Source organism: Oryctolagus cuniculus, chromosome 2, assembly GCF_964237555.1.
Source record: "Oryctolagus cuniculus chromosome 2, mOryCun1.1, whole genome shotgun sequence".
Taxonomy (NCBI): domain Eukaryota; kingdom Metazoa; phylum Chordata; class Mammalia; order Lagomorpha; family Leporidae; genus Oryctolagus; species Oryctolagus cuniculus.
The window spans coordinates 35927259-35944829 of NC_091433.1; the positions used below are offsets into that span (position 1 = coordinate 35927259).

General features: G+C 47.7%; 1 pseudogene; it reads right to left on the bottom strand.

Moving 5' to 3' along the window:
- Positions 1-964: 964 nt before the first annotated feature.
- Positions 965-17571, bottom strand: part of LOC103346045 (mediator of RNA polymerase II transcription subunit 8-like) — a 32466-nt pseudogene continuing 15859 nt past the window's right edge.

The window sequence follows — 17571 nt, forward strand, 5'->3', positions numbered from 1 at the left end:
AACTTTCATTCAAAGAAGGGACAGTGGACACACACACAGGAGCAGGGTTGCCCCACGCGGAAATACCTGCCTTGAGCGGGCGGTGGGCGGGAAGATGACTGAAGGAAGGGGCGCCTGGCACCCCCTCCCGCTTTCTGTGGCGGGATAGGGAGCCTCTTCCATTAGAGAGAACCTCTTCCATTAGCTCTTCCATTAGGGAGAGCCTCTTCCAGTTGTTGGTTTGCTCTTTGAGCTCAGGGTGGTGCCTCTCCCTGCAGGCATGAAGCTACCTGGGAATTACGTGTCACCTCCACAAGTTCCCGTGGACCTCACACTCCGTATTTTCATGGCGTCACCCCCCCCCCCCAGGTGTCCCGGATGAAGCTGATGCATCCTGGGAAAGGGGGCGTTCTGACTGACAAGTGGGATGAGAGAATCACACATGGGGGCTTGTGACTTCCAGGTCACAAGCTGCCTATTTCACCCACATCAGCCACGGGGGCTCTGGAGGGGTCTCAGAGGGTAGAAAACCCTGAGGCTTAGGGCGAGGCGACCCTCTTGCTCCCCCCACCCCGACCCTGAGTCGACAGATTCTGCAGACCACGTTGCTGAGGGAATCTTCTGGGTTCCCCAGAAGGGAGGCCCTTACACCTCACCTTCCGGGTGAGCTGGGGACAAGGGTCGGGGGACACGAGCCAGTACTTTTGGGGTTGGGGGTCCAAGTGTAGAGAGATCTGTGATCCCTTTTCCAGGCAGAGCCAGGACCCCAAGGCTGTGGCTGTAGTGTGGCCCGGGGAGCCTCAGGACACGCACAGCCGCGGGGCGCTGGGGAGGACATGGCGCAGGTAACCCGCAGACCGGGTACCGGCCGCGCAGGTAACCCCCGGACCGGGTACCGGCCGCCCGCCGGTGACCTCGGAAGCCTCGCTCCGGGCCCTGCAGGCGCCCACCCGGAGAAATCCGCGGGAACTGCGGTGGACTCGGGTCACGCTTCTGCCCCCTGGTGGAACAGGGGCTCACGACACGGGAGACACCAGGACGTTCCACTTCGGCTGGCGGGCTGAGACCCCTTCCCCAGGCGGCCTGGGATCCAGGGTTTTCTGGCTGTGAAAACTTCTCCCTCCCGCTTCACAGCAGCAGCAAGAGGAAGTAGCATCGTGAGCGGAGGATTCGACACAATTTCAAGCAATTGCCGTCCGTGAACTCTCCAGATGCCAATTTGTTTTTCTTCCTCCTCCACCCCTTCCTCCTCCTCGTCTTCTTTTTTTAAAAACCACACCATTGAAACCTACTTAATTCAAGGTTTATTTTCCCCACTCATTTCCATTCAATTTAACGAGATTTTACTCAGTATTTTGTTAAGATAATAACCAGGGATCACTCTTAAAGTATTTCCGGCGTGTTAAACAAACAACAACAAAAACACCCAAATTCTCTATAAGCCTATAAGTACAAGACATTTTTTAAAATGACACTTGAATGACTTCAAGATGAGGCATACTGGGGCAGGTGGACGCTTGGTATGCTGATTAAGACTCTCGTTCTCATGCCTGTGTCCCACAGCGGAGTGCCTGGGTTCAAGTCCCAGCTCCCCTTCTGACTCCAGCTTCCTGCTAATGCACCCTCAGAGGCAGAGGTGATGGCCCGAGAACCTGGGACACCATCACCCACATCAGAGACCTGGATTGAGTTCTGGGCTTCAAGTTTTGGCCTAGCTCAACTCAGGTGGAAATTTGGGGAATGAATTAATGCATGGAAGAGGTCTGTCAGTCTCTTTCTTTCTTGTTTCTCTGCCTTTCAAATAATTTTTTAAAAAGTTAAACAGAAAGCTAAGACATCCTTCCCAGTCACTATATGTTAGATCTTCTCACACACACATGGATTATTCATCTATTTGAAGTGAATTTTCACACTTGGATGTAACCCCATTATTCTTAATCCTCAGCATTGTATTTGGGAAGAAGAAAGAGTTCAAAGAGCATTTATATTAAAGTTTTACAGGTTTTTGTCCCCTTTATTTCACAACTCCTGGTAAAAATTACCAGGGTAGGGGCAGGTGCTGTGGCACAGTGTGTTAAAGCCCTGGCCTGCAGTGCGGGCATCCCGAATGGGCACCAGTTTGAGTCCTGGCTGCTCCACTTCTGATCCTGCTCCCTGCTAATGCACCTGGGAAAGCAGCAGGGGATGGCACAGATCCTTGGGCCCCCGCACCCACCTGGGAGATCAGGAAGAAGCTCCTGGCTTTGGATGGGCTCAGCTCTGGCCAGTGTGACCATCTGGGGAGTGAACCAGTAGATAGAAGATCTCTCTCTCTCTCTCTCTCTCTCTCTAACTCTTTCAAATAATTAAAAAATTTCCAGGGTTTCCTCAGCCTTTGTTTAAGGGCTTGTGTGATTTGCCCGGGTCTTGTGGGTGCCTGGAGTCTGTGTGACGTCGATTGGCCTCTGCTGTGGCTTCGGGAACCTCAGGGAAGGGCAGTGAGGCTGCTTTGAGGGAGTGGCAGACTCACTCCCAGCCATGCCACGGTATGGACTTATGAGGCCACCTCCTGGTTGAGTTGGTAGGCAGAGGCCGAGCTCTCGTCTTCTCTGGAGGCTGCCGCAGCAGCGGAAGAAGCATCTTCTCTGCATTTATTATTATCATTATTAATTTGAGAGAGAGAGAGAGCAAGCACTCTCTCCTCCACTGATTCACTCCCCAAATTTGTGTGATGACAGGGCTAGGATGGAGCCGATCCAGGTCTCCCACATGGGTGACAGCAGTTCAGTTACTTGAGCCGTCGCCTGCTCTCTGCCAGAGTGCACATTAGCAGGGAACTGGAGTCTGCAGCCAGAGACAAGACGGCAACCCAGGCCTCAGGTATGAGATTCAGGGGCCTCACCCACTAGGCCGGACACTCTCTCCAGAAAAGTACCTCCTTGATGGTTAATAGTGCTCATTGAACTTCAACCCACCCAGGTCTTATTCTGATCAGCAGCACTGTTTTTGGATGTGAATAACAAATGACATGCATAAAAAGAGAAGCCAAAAGTGGGCCTAGATTTTGCACACATACCCTGAGAAATGCATGATCTCAAGTCTCCTATGCCTGGTTCACCTGTGTGTGGGTGCAATAAGAATAAACTTCCTCCAGAGGGCGCCCTCAGACCCTCCATGAATTGAGAGCGCGAGAGACCGCAGTTTACCGGAAGTGGTGCCGACTGCACAGAAGCAAAACGGGGTTTCTGTACCGAGACGGCTGTGGACGTGCAGAGTGTTTTCCTCGGTAAATAATACCTCCTGGGTTTCTTTTTCCAGGTCCTCATCAGTGAAAATCGTGCACATGTGGAACAGTCAAATGTAGAGGATTTCTGTTTGTTTCCTTTGTGAATGAACACTGACCCCTCACCTCACGGGGAGTTTGCTGTAGTTCACTGCAGTGTTATATTTATAATTATCAGGGGAGGGAGGGAAATTAAAAGATTCAACTGCTTAACTCCTGGGCCGTTGAGCTAGCGGCCCCGGGGACGCGCCGGGAACTTCGTGTTCTGGCTGAGCTCTGTGGAAATCCTCGGGAATGGCCATTTGACCTCTCGCTGGGCCACCTGAGGAAATCAGCTCTGGTTAGATTAGATGGAGCGTAATTGGCTTTGGAGTTGTTACAGCACATTCTGGGTACATGTTTCCCCGTGTTTTGAAAGGCGTGTGTTTTGCTTGGATCTGATCAGTTGGCGAGGGGAGTCCATCCCGCCTTGGGTGGGTGGGTGGCTGGAAGAGAATTTTGTTTCCCAGGGTCTGCTGCTTGGCCTCCCAGCCTCCCCCAGTGAGGGACGCCTGCTGGGCCCCCTCTGACCCCTGTCCACCTCCCCTTGGGGCCCCAGGGCAGGGAGAGGGCTCCTTGCAGCTCTGCAGTACAGTGTGCAAGGGAGGGGCCGGCCTGCGTGATTTTCAGGGTTCTGTTCAACCCAGAGGTTCTGTGGCCCTATGAACTTGCAATTCTGAAGTGAGGGGACACGAAAATGCATCTTTGTGGCCCCATACATGGTGCAGCTATTTTCTCTGCCTTTTCTGTTCTCCAACCACCCAGACGATGCTATAAAAATGTGTGTGGGATCCTGGTTTCCTTTTCTGTTTCAAATCCTCCAGTTCATATCGCCTTCATGGAAAAGGCCAAATTTGTTGGCACACACGATCTACACGGTTTACCGTGGTCTGTTCTACAGCTTCAGCCCGGCCTCCTGGAAGGCAGGCAGTTCCCCCACTCACTGCTCTCTCTCCCAGTCCCAGGCCCCTGCTGCCTCTGGTCGTGGACCATGGCTCCTGCACCCACGGGCATACTCCCTGGCCCTGCTAATGTCTCAGTATAGGCGCTTGCTCCTCTGAGAAGCCTTACCTGACCCTCTCAGGTTGTCATAAGTTACCTGTGCCATCCTCGGCTGGGAGACGTGGCTTTGCCCACAGAGACTGAAGGGGCTTTCCCAAGGAGGCCTGGTAGTGTAGTGCCATCTGAATATTCAGTCCCGTGGAGAACTGAGACTGTCTGCCCTCCACTTAGCCTAAACATTGAGCTCTGGAATCTAAACTTGACCTGGGGCTATCTCTCGACCTTGAGTTGCTAAGTAAGAAACTGCAATCCAGCTTAGTGTGGAAGCAGAGAGCCTAATTAGGGGTATATTTTCTAATAAGTGAGTGTCGGCCAGTCACAGCGACCAGTTTCTGCCAATCACGGGCTGTCAAGCAAATGTCCAGCTAGGACCAGGCAAGCTGTTCCTATAACTCACTTCCTCTTTCTGTCTATAAAGACTCCGAGACCATGTTGCAAAGGGAGCTCCCTCTTCTGGTTTGTCCCGTTTGTGAATCCTTTGCGCAAATAAACTCCTAAATTTAATTTGTCAAAGCGTTTCCTTTTTACATTCCAATGTTTTCCTCTTTAACATAACTTTGTGCTACCTTCTGGTTCCATTAGCATGACTTAGTATTTCCGGAAGTCTCTTATCCAGTAGAATGTCTTCACTACTTGCTATGGGAGCTCCCCAGAAGACTCTGCCCAATTCTCTCGTGCAAACCAACAGCAAGAGGTTGTGCCTCAAGTCTTTGAATCTCCAGCACCAAAATTGCAGCCATGCTGTTTCCATCAGTTCGGGGGTGTTGTGTGCTGATCCCCACCCGCATTCACCCCGAGACCCTGCTGTTCTCCTTGAGCGCGGTCAGCACCAAGCCCAGCTTTGTCTGTCAACAGGCCGTGCTCGGGACTCCTGGGGAGCCAGCTTTCCGTGGGTGGGTGCTCGGCCCTGAAGGAGGCAGAGTGAGCTTGGGTGTGTGTTACCCACTCGGAACTCCTGAGGGATGGCTTAGGAAATGATAACTTAGTCAGCCACCTGCCCACTCACCCACTCACTCACTCACTCACTCACATGCTCACTCCCTCACCCACTCTCTCACTCCCTCACCCACTCCCTCACAGCCTCACTCCCTTACCCACTCACTCACTAGACCATATCTTTTTCCAACATCCCAGTTAGTAAGGGCAGGAATTCCCCCAACTAGCCTCCTAGGAATATGGTATTCAAGAGACTCTTTGAGTGAGAAAGTCCGGAAGTGTGGCCCTGCCTCATGGGACCTGGAAAGCTATTTATCCCTATTTCACTCCTTAGGGCCCTGTGGCTTTGGGTGTTGCCCCCTTTGGTGCGTTTGTCCCATTCTTTCTCCACTTCCTTCTGGTTCTGGAGCAACTGCCATAGGTGTATCCTCCCTAATGCTGACCGTGACCCTGACTCCGCCTGCCTTTGTAGGGCCAACATCAGCTGTGGCCTGACTCTAGTCTCCAGTTCATATTCAAGGCAATGGTTGGCCAGCTGGTGGAGGCTGGCTGCAGTGATGATTTGGTCCAGGCAGGGTCCAGTAACAGGGATTGATTGATTTGAGAGGCAGAAGGACAGGGAGAGTAAGGCAGAGAAAGAGAGGTAGAGAGGCAGTTGCCAGCCACTGGTTCACTCCTCAAATGACCACAGTAGCTGAGGCTGAGCCAGGCCAAAGTGGAAATCTGGGGACTCAATCCAGGCTCCATGCGGGTGGCAGGAACCCAATCTCTGGACGCATCACTCCTGCTCCCAGGATCTGTGTTAGCAGGAAGCTGGAGTCAGGAGCAAGAGCCGAGACTCAGTCCAGGCACTCGGATGGGGAACATGTGAGTCTTAAGCTTGTGTCTTAACCACTCGGCTACATGTCTGCCTCTGACAAGGATTTGGAGTCATTTGAGGGTAAAGACCCTCGGAGCATGGGGTGCAGAAGGGAGAAGATGGAGAGGGGCTTTTTGGGTTTGGACAGTTAAATTTGCTGATGCAGCAGAATTATTCCTTGGGAATAAATGGGGATTTGTAAATTACAAAAACTTCTCTTTTGCACCTCAAGAGCAGAGGGGCTCAAATTGGTGATCTGAACAGACAGTCTTATTATAAACCAAAAATAAACCCTCCAGCCTTCTGGGGGCTGGAGGCTGGCAAAGAGTTGAAGGAAGCATGAGAGAGGACTGGAGAAGCCTCCCCTTGCAGGGGGGATGGTAAAATCAAGCCCAGGCATCTGTGAGGACTCATACTGTGCAGGACTTGTGCATAGCATCACAGGGATCATCTGGCAAATCCCCCAGCTCCCTTAGAGGAGCCTTGTGTCTAATGTGGAGCTGGCGCTTCATGGAGCTGCCTTGGGGCATTGTGGGAATGTCTGCGTGACGTATTCAGATGATGGCTCTCAGAAGGCAGTGAACATGTGTGGGGCTGAGATGCTGGCCTCAAGGGCTAAGGAAGAGTCTGGGGCCAGAAAGAGGCTTTAGCAGTCCGGGACCCACGGTCCTCAGGATAACCGGGTGGGTTCTGCTGTTCTTCGGTGGAGACCCACACAGGACGCACGGTGGGAACCACCCACACCACAGCAGGGCCCAGCAGAGGATGGGGTTGAGGATAGGGGAGCGGCCCCTCGCATCCAGGGAAAACCCTTTGGAGGAGAGAAATGGCCCCAAGAGATCTTGTGATCTTTGAATGGAACAAATATTTATTCCCGAGAGACAAAGTTAGACCAAAGGGGTACATTTCAGATGAGAAGAGGGTGAGTTATCTTCCGCTGGCACGTTTAAGTTTCCTTTATACCATCAATAGGAAGGGGGCTCTAGGGCATGACATGAACAGTTCTTTCTTTCTTTTTTTTTTTTTTTTTTTTTTTTTTGACAGGCAGAGTGGACAGTGAGAGAGAGAGAGAGAGAGAGAAAGGTCTTTCTTTTGCCATTGGTTCACCCTCCAATGGCCACCGTGGCCGGTGCACTGGGGCCGGCGCATCGCGCTGATCCGAAGGCAGGAGCCAAGTACTTATCCTGGTCTCCCATGGGGTGCAGGGCCCAAGCACTTGGGCCATCCTCCACTGCACTCCCTGGCCACAGAAGAGAGCTGACCTGGAAGAGGGGCAACCGGGATAGAATCCGGTGCCCCAACTGCAACAGTTCTATTAACAAAACATCTTTTTGTTTTTGGTATATCTGAATCATTATGTCAACTTCGCCTTTAACTGCAGTGCGAAACCTGGATTCCTTTCATTTGAAAAGCTCATGTACGATGAAATAGGCAAGGAGCATATACTTCATCTACTTGTTCAGTCAGTATTTCTTTTTATTTTCGAAAATATTTATTTCTTTATTTATTGAAAGGCAGAATGACAGAAAGGGAGAGAGAGAGTAGATCTTACATTTGCTGGTTCACTTCCTAAATGGCTGAAACAGCCAGGGCTGAGCCAGGCTGAAGCCAGGAGCCTGGAACCCCATCCACATCTCCCACATGAGTAGCAGGGACCCAAGTACTTGAGCCATCATCTGCTGCCTTCCCAGGCGCATTAGCAGGAAGTTGGAAGCAGAGCAACTGAGATTTGAACTGGCCCTCTGATATGGGATGTGGGTGTTCCAGTTGGCTGCCTAACTTGCTGTGCCTTGATGCCGATCCCAATCAGTATTTGCTGAACAGTAGTATATGTAGGCTTTAGGGGGGGTGTAGCAGGAGATGAGACAGACACAGCACCTGACTTAAGCAACTGATTCATGTTTGGAATAGAAGGGACAAGTAGTTTTTCTGTCCAGGTTAATATTTGTTATTGCAATTCACTGCACTCTGTGACCACTTGTACACTATATAAGATATTGAAATGCTTGTGTATTGGGCAGTGTGGGCAGATGTTGAGTTAAAACCCACTCTCATTTGTGTTCATTCCCCTTCTGCAAGGCTCCCCCAGTGCCTTCTGCCTTCTGAACTATTCCAACATGCACAAGAATTCACTTACCCTGCAAATATTTATTCTGTTTCAGTTTATAGATACTCTATTCATTGCCAGAGATAGAGAGATAGATGAAGCGCTTTCCACCTTCAGATTGTTGACTGTCTACTGGAGGATGTGAATAAATCAATGCACACTGCTGAGAAAATATGAATTTGTATTCCGGGGAGAAGGCAATTCCATTGTGCAGAATGTGCACTGCGCAAAGGGTGCTAGGCCAGGTGGACTGGAAATCCAACTCATGGGCCCTGGTGCATGGATGTGTCCACGGCAGGGAAAGGTTGTGTTTTCATGTATACAAGGTACTGTGTGCTCACCAAGTGCTCGGCCTCTCCATCTTCTGCCTACATCTTCTCAGAGGGAACAGATCTTCCTGACTCATACAAGGGCACTGGCACAGCAACCAGCAGTCACGACGGGGAGGGCATGTTTGACCTGAATTGGAAACACTGGAGGGAAACTGCTCCAAGGACAGAGGTGGAGGGAAGTTTTCCAGGCAGGGGAGTAACCTGTGCAGGCACACTGGGCTCCACAAAAGATGGCGAACTTTAGGAACAACCGACAGCCTGTATAAGAGATCCTCCACAAGAATTCTGGGAGATTTGATTGGAGGGATGGGCCAGAGCTCATCACGCAGGGCTGGGGGTGCTGGGCAGGTCACCATTTATCCTGTGGCTTTGGGGAGCCTTTGGAAGACTGAAAGTATCACCTCCAAACCAATCTGTTCAGTGTAGATTAATCTTTCCTCACCCATCAGCCCTTCTCTCCCCTACGGGGCTCTCTGTTCCTCTGACCTCTCATCTTGTTTCCTGCGTGGCTGCGTGCTCTGGGACTTAATTATAGTCTGCCTTGGTCACCAGCTATCCCTTTCCCGAGAAGTCTCCCCCTCCCTCTTTCTCTTACCAGCTTAAGAGCCTTGGACTCCTGAGAATAAGCTCTCCAGCAGTGTTGCTCAGGGGATGGCAGACATGTCTGTGTGGTGAGAGAGACTATTTTAAGTCACATGCTAACAAATATCTTTTAATACATATTATAGCACACACATGTTAAATAGGCCTCATGTATTTATTATCGTGTATAATAAGAAAAAGTAGCATGGCTACATTCAATGTATGATTTTGCTGATGTGTCTGTTTAGCATGAAGTTCAATTAGGGCTTAAGTTAAAGAATGAGTTGATTTAAGGATAGTATACTGGTGGCTCACAGATATAGGAACAATTGCAAAGGTAGTGTGCAATTGGCTGCAACCCGAGACCTCACATAGGGTTGATTTTAATTAGTTTAGTGTTGTGCATTCAGCATAGTTCACTTACAAGGTAGTGGTCAGAGTGAGAACTTGGAAGGAAGGAGGCGGCGGTGAGGGGTGGGGTTTAGGGGCGGCGGCGGGGGGGGGGGGCAAGGGTGAGGGAGAGGAGGAAGGAAAGGCCTGGCCGAGAACAAGGAGCAGCCCTGGGCCTTGCAGTCCGAAGAGTTTTCTGTGTTGCTGGGTGGGGGGAATGAGAGGGGCTGAAGGTCCTGTGTTTTAAGGGGATTACACACCTGAGCTTCTAACCCACTCACTACACACTGGGGATGCCCATGACCCCTCCTTGAATATGCTCTGTTAACAGACAAAATCATCCTTTGCTTGAGTGGCTCACAGAACTCAGGAAAGCACTTAACTATTTATCACTTATTATATTTACTGTTTATTACCTACTTATTATAAAAGGGACCCAACCCTGGAAGAATCAGCTGGCAGAAGTGTACAGGGCAAGCCCCTGGGTGGAGGGGCTCAGAGCTCCTGGCCCTCTCTCAGCTCACCACCCTAAAGCACCTCCACGTGTTCAGCAACTGATAAACTCAGAGCTTGTCCATTTCAGTTTTTATGGAGGAGTCATTGCTTAGGTGTGATTGATTAAATCATTGGCCACTGGTGATTGGCTCAACCTTCAGTCTTTCTACCTCCCCAGAGGTCTGGGGGTGGGGTCAAACGTTCTAACCTTTCAGTCACTTGGTTAGTTCTCTTGGAAACAGGTCCTTATGCTGAGGCTAACCAGAAGCCCTCTGCCATTGGTCATCTCATTAACATAAAAAACCCTTGTTGGGCAGACATTTCATGCGGTGGCTAAGTCCGCTTAGTGGGTTAAGTTCTGGCTTAGGATACCCTATCCTATGTTGTATCCCACATTAGAATTCTTGGTTTGCATCCTGCTGCCTCTCCCAATCCAGCTTCCTGCTAATGCACACCCTGGGAGGCAGCAAGAACTTGGGTTCTTGCCAGAATAGAGTTCTTGGTTCCTGGCCTTGGCCTGGCCCAGCCCTGGCAGTTGAAGGCATTTGAGGAGTGAACCAGACAGTTTCCCTGTCTCTCTTCCAAAAAAAATCAAAATAATTAAAAACAACACCCTTGAGATTCCAAGGATTTAAAGAGCTATGTGCCATAAAATGAAAGGAAGACCAAAACATGCATTCATTGTAGCACACTGTCATGCCTCTATCTCTCCTGTTCTCCTCCATGTGTGCCTGAGTGCCAAGGCCATGCTCATTCAGGGGACAGGCACTGACCCTGTAAGTTTAGCCCCATTAGAACCTCAAATATGTTCACTCTCATTGGTTTTCTCTGGAAGGAGTTTGTATTTTCAAGTTTTAAATGTCTGATTAATCAATCAAATACTCTATCTTTGGTTAAAGGAATTTCAGATAATAATTTAGAATTATGAGAGATTTGGGGGCCTAGTGGCGAGCAGGACTTGCCTTTGGCTTCGATATCAAGATCCGTGTAGGGTTATCTGTGAGGGGTAACATGCTCTATTATGTCTAGGATGCCCAGCAGTGTCACTCCAGCCCTTTAACTCTCCCCCTTGGTCTCAGGTACACAAATACAAGGGGTTCTGGGCCCTCTTTCCCATGACCTCTTGGGCCATTCAGGTCATTCAGAAGATACATGGTGCACTCGAAAGATCTAACTGAAGAGGGTTTAATGAAGGATTTATTTACAGAGAGGCAGTGGGGCAGGGGCTGATGTTACAGAGTCAGTGAGACAGAAACTGTGGTCACAGTGGAATGCAGCCACTGCCAAAAATGTGGCCCAGCAGATAGGAAATAGAGTGCTAAATACCTCAATTCCTCTTTCTTCTCATTCTTTGATTTCTGACCAGTGGCACTCAGTGGTCAAGTCCAACTGGGAGGTAAAGATCAGGGAAGCTGGGTGATGCAATCCTAACAGGGCAGCCTCCAGGGCACTGAGAGAGGGAGAGGAAGAAATGAGTGGGAGACGGAGCTGACAACTGGTATCCCTCTCCCCATCCACTTCCTAGAGACTCCCCTTTCCTTACCCACAGCTTGAAAATAATGATGCTTGGTGCAAAGTTAGATTTGCAGCACAGAAAATGGAAGAAAATAGAGGATACATTTTGTGAAACTTTTCCAAAGTTCCTGTTTGGAGCAATGTTGGGAGGTGGGACCTTGTGGAAATGATTGGGTGTTGGGTTCTGCTCTCATAACCCCAGGAGTGGGTTCCTGATAAGAGGATGCATTTGGCCTCTTTGCCACCCCTGTGGGTGTGCGAGTGTGGGCTCATGCCTGAATGGGCCTCTTATCCTTCTGTCTTCTGCCATTGGAAGAGGCTCAAGAAGGCCCTCAACCAGATACGAGTCCTTCGGCTCAGCTTCTCAGATTCCAGAACGATAAGAATTAAACTCTGTTCTTTCTAAGTTACACAGTCTTAAGTATTCTGTTTATATCATAAAATAGACTCCACTTTTCACCTTTTGCATATCTGACTACAACTGTGTGAAATGCATATGGAAGCTAAGTCAACTTGCACTTGGGCGTTTCAGGTCTTGATTTGACCCTTCTGGAGTGTGTCTTTCAAACAGTGGATTTCAATGCATTGGTGAATCTTGAACCAATGCAGTGGATTGTGAACAGCATTTAGAAAATCAAACAAGGTTGAAGAGACTAGATTAGATGTTGGAGTGTATTACCTTTATGTAATGAGGGTTAATGTTATTTTTTTTTTTGACAGGCAGAGTGGACAGTGAGAGAGAGAGACAGAGAGAAAGGTCTTCCTTTCCTGTTGGTTCACCCCCACAATGGCCTCTGCGGCCCGTGCACCACGCTGATCCAAAGCCAGGAGCCAAGTGCTTCTCCTGGTCTCCCATGCGGGTGCAATATGCATGCACACACACACACACACACTTATGTGTACTAGGTTGTAATGTACTGTATCACAGCTATGTAAGAAATGCAGCCTATATTCTGTCCCAGAATTTCTGTTCCATTAAGCCTGAAAACACCACAATAGATAATCATACCATTCTTCCTACTCAAGATAACGTTGTATGTTCTTTCATTCATTTCTTATTTTTTTAAAGGATTTATTTATTTTGAAAGTCAGAGTTACACAGAGAGAGAAGGAGAGGCAGAGAGAGAGGGTAGGGTAGATTTTCCATCTGCTGGTTCACTCTCATGGCCACAATGGCCAGAGCTGCACCAATCCAAAGCCAGGAGCCAGGAGCCAGGAGCTTCTTCTGGGTCTCCTACAGGGTGCAGGGGCCCAAGCACATGGGCCATCTTCTACTGCTTTCTCAGGCCATAGTAGAGAGCTGAATTAGAAGTGGAGCGGGGCCGGCGTCGCAGCTCGATGGGCTAATCCTCCGCCTTGCAGCGCTGGCACACCGGGTTCTAGTCCCGGTTGGGGCACTGGATTCTGTCCTGGTTGCCCCTCTTCCAGGCCAGCTCTCTGCTGTGGCCCGGGAGTGCAGTGGAGGATGGCCCAAGTGCTTGGGCCCTGCACCCCATGGGAGACCAGGAGAGGCACCTGGCTCCTGGCTTTGGATCAGTGCGGTGCACCGGCTGCAGCGCGGCGGCCATTGGAGGGTGAACCAACGGCAAAGGAAGACCTTTCTCTCTCTCTCTCTCTCTCTCACTGTCCACTCTGACTGCCAAAAAAAAAAAAGTGGAGCGGCCAGGACTCGAACCGATGCCCATATAGGATGCCTGCACCGCAGGCGGCAGCTTTGTCCGCTGTGCCACAGTGCCGGCCCCCATTCATTTCTTATTCATTCTCATTTATTGAACATATTTTGTGTGCCAGAATAGGAACTCAAACACTTCCAGATTCTGAACTCAGTATCACTGCTGTATCTGTTTAGTGCAATTTCTTTCCCATTCTTCCCCTATTCTCCCTGCTTCATCATTTTCACTTCCTTGAATAATCCATACTTTATATCATCTTAGGGGCCTTTGGAAAATTTTTCTTTTCCCTCTCCCCTTGTTCTGTGAGCTGATTTGTACTACCTTTCAGCTAAAGAATCCTTTCTCTATTCTCAAAGTCTGGCTTTGATTCTGGGCACGATTTTAAAATAAGACTGCAAACTGTTTGACACTAGTTCCATAGAGAGGTAGGGATCATATCACTTGCCTTTGAGTCTGCTGCACACATGACTGCTCCAACCAGTTGAGTATGGTAGAAGTGAAAGTGTATGACTTCTAGAGCTAGGCCATAAGAGTTTATGCAGCTTGCACTCTAATTGCTATAACACTCAGTTTTGAAGCCCGGAGCTGCCATGTAAGAAATCCGTGTACCCAAGGCTGCAATAGTGGAGGGGCCACATGTAGGTGCTCCAGTGGATAAGCGCAGGTGCACTTATCCAGCTTTCCAACCATTGCCAGATGTGGTTGGGTTGTCTCATATCCTCCAGACCAGCCTGCCCACCAAGGCTATGATGATGAGTCATCTACATTGATGCCATGGTTCATAGAAGAGTCACCCAGTTAGGCCCTGCCTAAATTTGTGATCCACAAAATCATGAGCTATAAGAAGACTGTTGTTGTTTTAAGGGTGATACATTGTATAACTGTGATAATTCTCTCTCTTTATGCTTTCATAGCATCCTATTTTGTCCCCACATATAGCTTATTGCATTGAGCTTGATTTTCTAATATTCACTTTTTTAGTAGAAAACTGTAAGATGAGGAATTTTGTTTCACTGGCCATTATATTTCAAATATGTGGCATCAGTTTTGTGTAAAATAGGGCCTGACTTACTTTTTAAAATTTGGGTTGAAATTTTTAAAAATTGAGAACAAAGCTGATTACAGGTAGGATATTTATATACCTGAATGTATATGGGACCAATTTATGTGATGTAATTATTCATAAAGCCCTCTTTGAATCTCAAAATTTAAATTATATGAACTCCCTAATGAGAGGGGCCCTCATGGGGCCAGGGAAGGATTCTGGATGGCATTCATAAGATTCATTAAAGTTTAGATTTGGCTATGGTTGGGTAAGGATGTTGGCTTTTAGAAGAGTTACTTAAAGAATGGCTGTTATTATCCCTGTCACCATTATATTTTGATTATGTGCTCTATAATTAGATGTTGAAAATGCTAATGCATATTAATACTTGATTGATTTGATTACCGACCCTAATTATACTTTGATCACTTTTGATAAATATATTGATTCGTATTTTATTTACTTCACAGTATTCTTTGTATAACTATGGCATTGGTAATATCTGATTACATCTTAATATTTGATTACTTTAAGTAGCTCTTGTTTTAACCATTAAGTTATATCATGCTAACTATGAGGTACTTGACTATGGTTATAGACATAGATTTTCCAGTAAAACAGACAGGAATTTTGTGTCACCCACTACCAGTATGTCATTGGGTGGGTCTTTTAACCTCTCTGGCCTTTACTTTCTCCATCTCTAAATTGAAGATAACAAAAAAATTAATAATAACGTTCCAGGCATATTAAATGAGATAATATTTTTAAAAAATATTTATTTGAAAGAATGGCAGAGAGAGAGACAGAGAATGAGCTCCAGATACAGAATGGGGGGATGGGGTGGGGGGTGGTTTCCATCCACTGGATCACTTCCCAAATTCCTGCAACAACCAGGACTGGGCCAGGCCAAAGGCAGGACCCTGGGATACCATCTGGGTCACTCATATGGGTGGCAAGGCACGAAGTACTTGAGTTGTCATTTGCTGCCTCCCAGGGTACACATTTGCAGGAATTGGATCAGAAGTGGAGTAGCCACATCTCCAACCAGACACTCCAAATAAGGATGCAGGCTTCTCAAGCAGCAACTTAACTGCTGAGCCAAATGCCTACATTGAAAATAGATTTTAATGGTTGAACTCTGTAATTAACACACAATTATTCTTAGGTGTTTAAATTTTAACTGAAAAGTGATCCCTGTTCAATATAAGAGTGGGAATAAGAGAGGGAGGAGATGTACAATTTGGGACATGCTCAATCGGACTTGCCCCAAATGGTGGAGTTAGAAATGTGCCAGGGGATTCCAATACAATCCCAGCAAGGTGGCATGTACCAATGCCATCTCACTAGTCCAAGTGATCAATTTCAGTTCACAATGATCACACTGATAGGTCTAAGAGTCAAAGGGATCACACAAACAAGACTAGTGTCTGCTAATACTAACTGATAGAATCAAAAAGGGAGAGAACAATCCAACATGGGAAGTGGGATACACAGCAGACTCATAGAATGGCAGATGTCCTAAATAGCACTCTGGCCTCAGAACCAGCCCTTATGGCATTTGGATATGGCTGAAGAGCCCATGAGTTTATTTTAGGCATGGAAAGCCAAGACACTCTGGCCAAAAAAAAAAAAAAAAAAACCTAAATGAAAGATCTCTGTGAGTGAGATCCCAGTGGAAAGAACGGGGCCATCAAAGAAGGAGGTACCTTTCTCTGAAGGGAGGTGAGAACTTCCACTTTGACTATGACCCTGTTGGAATAAGATCAAAGTCGGCGAACTCAAGAGGCTTCCATAGCCTTGGCAACTCATGACTCTAGAGCCTAAGGAGATTATTGACGCCATAAACAAGAGTGTCAAATTGTTAAGTCAACAACAGGAGTCACTGTGTACTTACTTCTCATGTGGGATCTGTCCTTAATGTGTTGTCCAATGTGAAGTAATGCTATAACTAGTACTGAAACAGTATTTTACACTTTGTGTTTCTGTGTGGGTGCAAACTGATGAAATCTTTACTTAATATATACTAAATCAATCTTCTGTGTATAAAGATAATAGAAAATGAATCTTGAAATGAATGGAATGGGAGAGGGAGCGGGAGATGGGAGGGGTGCGAGTGGGAGGGAAATTATGGGGGGGGGAAGCCATTGTAATCCATAAACTGTACTTTGGAAATTTATATTTACTAAATAAAAAAATTAAAAAAATCAAAAAATAGATTTTAATAGAATATTCTGACTGAACCCTAACTGACATACTAGATAAATTTTTTTAAAAAAAGTTTACTTGTGTATTTAAGAGGCAGAGAGATAGATAGAAATAGATAAAGAAAGAGAGAGCCCTCCCTCCCATTCATTGTTTCACTTCCCGAATGCCTGTGACAGCCAGCCCTGGGCTGGACTGAAGTCATGAACCGAAATTCAATCCAGGTCTTCCACACGCATGGCAGAAAACCAATTATTTGAGGTATCACCTGTTGTCTCCTAGGGTCTGCACTGGCAGGAAACTGAGTCAGGAGTTGGCATCGAATCCAGGCACTATGATACGGGACACAATGCCTTCTGCTCGGCTAAACACCCTCCCCTCTAGATAATCTTAATTCCTAGATGATATTCCTTATTTCACCCAAAAATCTGTTTTCATGGGCTCATATGAGTTAAGGCTTCTGGTTATGAATGCTTCAGGATGATGCTCAAGGAGAAGATAAAAGAAGAGAAGAAAGAAGGATGAAGGGGGTGGTGTGTCATGGACTCCATGCCCCCATTCAGGCTGCAAGGGGCAGGTGTTCACTGCAAACAAGGGCCTGTCAAAGGGGCAAGTGAGGCTGAAATTCATACCTGACCGTGTGGCTGCATTTGTTTGGGATGGGGGTATCTTTCCTAATTCACATAGAAGGGCCATGAGAGTCACTCAGAAGCACCATATAAAAGAGGAGCTTATGTCCCATGATTTGAAATCCAGTAGAAATGGAACAAGAGCTAGAGATAGATGACAGATAAATAGACAGATGATAGATGATGGGTGGATGGATGGATGGATGGGTGGATGGATGGATGGGTGGATAGACAGGCAGACAGAGCAAGCAAACAACTGAAGGACCTATGTGAGTTACAGAGTTTGCGAGACTCTGGGCACAAGGTCAGCTCTTTTAGGCGAGGAGCACACCCCTGCTGTCCAGGCTGTGCATGGCAGATTAGCATTCTCATGAAGTTCAGAAGCATTGGTGTATATGTTGGGAGAAAGGGGACAGGTGATATGTGATGGGAGGCCCCTAATGACTTTGCTCCAGGTACTGTGC